This window comes from Schistocerca serialis, unplaced genomic scaffold, assembly GCF_023864345.2.
Source record: "Schistocerca serialis cubense isolate TAMUIC-IGC-003099 unplaced genomic scaffold, iqSchSeri2.2 HiC_scaffold_1047, whole genome shotgun sequence".
In the NCBI taxonomy this organism is placed as follows: Eukaryota; Metazoa; Arthropoda; class Insecta; order Orthoptera; family Acrididae; genus Schistocerca; species Schistocerca serialis.
The window spans coordinates 7,501-12,500 of NW_026047236.1; the positions used below are offsets into that span (position 1 = coordinate 7,501).

At 53.6% G+C, this 5,000-nt stretch overlaps 1 non-coding gene across 1 annotated transcript in view; it reads right to left on the bottom strand.

Moving 5' to 3' along the window:
• Positions 1-1,336, bottom strand: part of LOC126430416 (small subunit ribosomal RNA) — a 1,910-nt gene extending 574 nt beyond the window's left edge. The window contains exon 1 of the ribosomal RNA XR_007577156.1: positions 1-1,336. This exon is cut by the window's left edge and continues 574 nt beyond it. This is a non-coding gene — a ribosomal RNA (small subunit ribosomal RNA).
• Between the last annotated feature and the right edge of the window lie 3,664 nt (positions 1,337-5,000).

Below are 5,000 nucleotides of genomic sequence, written 5' to 3' on the forward strand. Positions count from 1 at the left end.
CTGTCAATCCTTCCGGTGTCCGGGCCTGGTGAGGTTTCCCGTGTTGAGTCAAATTAAGCCGCAGGCTCCACTCCTGGTGGTGCCCTTCCGTCAATTCCTTTAAGTTTCAGCTTTGCAACCATACTTCCCCCGGAACCCAAAAGCTTTGGTTTCCCGGAGGCTGCCCGCCGAGTCATCGGAGGAACTGCGGCGGATCGCTGGCTGGCATCGTTTATGGTTAGAACTAGGGCGGTATCTGATCGCCTTCGAACCTCTAACTTTCGTTCTTGATTAATGAAAACATACTTGGCAAATGCTTTCGCTTCTGTTCGTCTTGCGACGATCCAAGAATTTCACCTCTAACGTCGCAATACGAATGCCCCCGCCTGTCCCTATTAATCATTACCTCGGGTTCCGAAAACCAACAAAATAGAACCGAGGTCCTATTCCATTATTCCATGCACACAGTATTCAGGCGGGCTTGCCTGCTTTAAGCACTCTAATTTGTTCAAAGTAAACGTGCCGGCCCACCGAGACACTCACTCAAGAGCACCCTGGTAGGATTGCAACGGGGTCCGCCTCGGGACGCACGAGCACGCACGAGGCGCGTCGCACGCCTTCAGCTCGCCCCACCGGCAGGACGTCCCACGATACATGCCAGTTAAACACCGACGGGCGGTGAACCAACAGCGTGGGACACAAATCCAACTACGAGCTTTTTAACCGCAACAACTTTAATATACGCTATTGGAGCTGGAATTACCGCGGCTGCTGGCACCAGACTTGCCCTCCAATAGATACTCGTTAAAGGATTTAAAGTGTACTCATTCCGATTACGGGGCCTCGGATGAGTCCCGTATCGTTATTTTTCGTCACTACCTCCCCGTGCCGGGAGTGGGTAATTTGCGCGCCTGCTGCCTTCCTTGGATGTGGTAGCCGTTTCTCAGGCTCCCTCTCCGGAATCGAACCCTGATTCCCCGTTACCCGTTACAACCATGGTAGGCGCAGAACCTACCATCGACAGTTGATAAGGCAGACATTTGAAAGATGCGTCGCCGGTACGAGGACCGTGCGATCAGCCCAAAGTTATTCAGAGTCACCAAGGCAAACGGACCGGACGAGCCGACCGATTGGTTTTGATCTAATAAAAGCGTCCCTTCCATCTCTGGTCGGGACTCTGTTTGCATGTATTAGCTCTAGAATTACCACAGTTATCCAAGTAACGTGGGTACGATCTAAGGAACCATAACTGATTTAATGAGCCATTCGCGGTTTCACCTTAATGCGGCTTGTACTGAGACATGCATGGCTTAATCTTTGAGACAAGCATATGACTACTGGCAGGATCAACCAGGGAGCTGCGTCAACTAGAGCTGAGCAGCCGGCCGCCCGGGAGTGTGTCCCGGGGGCCCGCGCGAACACGCAAGCGTCCGCTCAATTATTCTGCAAACAGGAGGAGGCTGAGCTCCCCTGCACCATACACCTCGAAACCCTCTCAGGTCCCGGCGGCGCGCAGCGCCGTCCTAAGTACTTGGTCGGGTTCGAGAGAGGCGCAATCGCCCGGGGTTTGGCGAGTAGACGCTTTAGGTGCGACCACCCGTGCTCCCAACTGAGCTTGCCGCTGCCGACAGAGGCCCGGGAGCGTGCTGTCGTGGCATTGCCGGCGGGAGACAACACGCGCCACCTACGGTGACCGGCAGCTCCAACGCCAGCGCCACAGAAGGACAAAAGCCCCACTTGGGTGCCGAAGCGAACTCTCCCAGCACAGCGCACGCGCCAACACGTCCGCACAGCTGCGATACAAACCACCTGCGAGAACCGCAGAGGCGACCGAGCAGCAGACGGCGTCGCGGCGCCGAGCGCCGGGCGGCGGCGCATCCTCAGCGCACACAGTCCTCAATCGGACCAGCACACTGCAGATGTCCACCGCGCTTCGCACCGGGCCCGCGAGGACCTACTTTGGCCGCACGGCGCCGCGTGCAGGGTGCGCCGGCGCGCAGCTGCGCCGCCTGCCGCCTCCGTCGGCCGGCGCGCCTGCCACTGGCCGCCCCCACCAGCCGGCTGTAGCGCGTGCGCCCACGCACCGCGCGGCCAGCACGCCGGGAGGCCCCCCCTCACCGGCCGGGGACGGTCCCACCCAGCCACCGCCGCGTATCGCTTCACACCCAGATGCCATTCACGTTCGTGGGCATGGTGGGTATCGCTGGAACAACCGGTTGGTAGCTCAACCGATCGTCGCCATCACTGATTCACCTCTAGCGAGAACAACCGCACCACAACGGTTTACCAGTTGTTCATTTGCGTAACGTCACCAGCAAACGTAGGCGTCCATCGCCATTTGCAAATTCAACGATTGTTGCATGCCTGTGTCAGGTGTCACGACACACTATGTCTGCCCACATACACGCAACAACATGTGCACGCTTCGCGAACACGTGGAAGGTGGCCCCCGTACGTATGCGATGTCCATTGCGCGAACGACTGTCAACCGGCCTCTGTCGCATGTCGCAGATGTGGAACGCAGTGCACCATGCTATCACGGTGTGTGAGAAGAGACGACTACGTCTGACAACACGCGCCACTACATCAACAGACGGCTCATGCTGATCGCCATCCAGGGCATACCACACTGCAATCCAGCTCTTATAGGGAGACGACACGTAGCTGAGTGCACAACATTTGGACCGCATGGTTCGCCGTTGTTGGCGCAGTCGTTGTACGGTCACATGTACCACGATGTATCATTCAGTACATGAGGACCAATGTGCAGTACAGTGTGTGATTTGGACGTACAACATCAGCGGACAGTTGACACAGGCCGTACCACAGCGTAGGCTAAGTGCTTCGCCATGCGAATGCCAATGAACAACTGCAAATGCCAATGAACAACTGCAAAGGGCATTGAGCATGTACGTCCTGCTGCCATCCACATTACAGTGTATAGCTGCAAGGTGTTTAACATGAAGCGATACACTGGGGACCGGGCAGTGCGAGTAGCAAACTATATTGCGGGGGTTGCAGTTAGGCAACACTACACTAATTTAACGCGTCGTATGACAATTACAGAGCAGGTTAAGGCCCAACGTGTGTTGGGTTAAGGCCCAACGTGTGTTGGGTTAAGGCCCAACGTGTGTTGGGTTAAGGCCCAACGTGTGTTGGGTTAAGGCCCAACGTGTGTTGGGTTAAGGCCCAACGTGTGTTGGGTTAAGGCCCAACGTGTGTTGGGTTAAGGCCCAACGTGTGTTGGGTTAAGGCCCAACGTGTGTTGGGTTAAGGCCCAACGTGTGTTGGGTTAAGGCCCAACGTGTGTTGGGTTAAGGCCCAACGTGTGTTGGGTTAAGGCCCAACGTGTGTTGGGTTAAGGCCCAACGTGTGTTGGGTTAAGGCCCAACGTGTGTTGGGTTAAGGCCCAACGTGTGTTGGGTTAAGGCCCAACGTGTGTTGGGTTAAGGCCCAACGTGTGTTGGGTTAAGGCCCAACGTGTGTTGGGTTAAGGCCCAACATAGGTTGGGTTAAGGCCCAACATAGGTTGGGTTAAGGCCCAACATAGGTTGGGTTAAGGCGCAACATAGGTTGGGTTAAGGCGCAACATAGGTTGGGTTAAGGCGCAACATAGGTTGGGTTAAGGCGCAACATAGGTTGGGTTAAGGCGCAACATAGGTTGGGTTAAGGCGCAACATAGGTTGGGTTAAGGCGCAACATAGGTTGGGTTAAGGCCCAACATAGGTTGGGTTAAGGCGCAACATAGGTTGGGTTAAGGCGCAACATAGGTTGGGTTAAGGCGCAACATAGGTTGGGTTAAGGCGCAACATAGGTTGGGTTAAGGCGCAACATAGGTTGGGTTAAGGCGCAACATAGGTTGGGTTAAGGCGCAACATAGGTTAGGTTAAGGCGCAACATAGGTTAGGTTAAGGCGCAACATAGGTTAGGTTAAGGCGCAACATAGGTTAGGTTAAGGCGCAACATAGGTTAGGTTAAGGCGCAACATAGGTTAGGTTAAGGCGCAACATAGGTTAGGTTAAGGCGCAACATAGGTTAGGTTAAGGCGCAACATAGGTTAGGTTAAGGCGCAACATAGGTTAGGTTAAGGCGCAACATAGGTTAGGTTAAGGCGCAACATAGGTTAGGTTAAGGCGCAACATAGGTTAGGTTAAGGCGCAACATAGGTTAGGTTAAGGCGCAACATAGGTTAGGTTAAGGCGCAACATAGGTTAGGTTAAGGCGCAACATAGGTTAGGTTAAGGCGCAACATAGGTTAGGTTAAGGCGCAACATAGGTTAGGTTAAGGCGCAACATAGGTTAGGTTAAGGCGCAACATAGGTTAGGTTAAGGCGCAACATAGGTTAGGTTAAGGCGCAACATAGGTTAGGTTAAGGCGCAACATAGGTTAGGTTAAGGCGCAACATAGGTTAGGTTAAGGCGCAACATAGGTTAGGTTAAGGCGCAACATAGGTTAGGTTGAGGCGCAACATAGGTTAGGTTGAGGTACCGTATAGGTTAGGTTAAGGTACAGTATAGTTTAGGTTAAGGTACAGTATAGTTTAGGTTAAGGTACAGTATAGTTTAGGTTAAGGTACAGTATAGTTTAGGTTAAGGTACAGTATAGTTTAGGTTAAGGTACAGTATAGTTTAGGTTAAGGTACAGTATAGTTTAGGTTAAGGTACACATTGTTGTATGGAAAGGTGTAATGGGGGGGGGGGGGGGGGGCGGCCGGTCGGTTTGTTGATTGTGATTATAGTAAGTGGATGCCTGCGGCATCATCTGATTTGCCACGTCAGGATGCACCTTTGGCTCATGACAGGCGGCGCTCCGATTCCATGCTTGTGGCAGACCTGTGTCTTTCATTCCTGCCATTGTTTGTGTGCTGTGAGAGGAGGCAGTATTGTGATGTTGGGTGCACCCCTGTGTAGGACATGTGTGGGTGTTGGTGGCTTAGCTGAGCAATGGTGGTTGTCGGGGGGGTGGGATATTCCGTTTTCTGAGTGGACCTCCCAGTCTGGTTATGACAGTGTGGATTGTC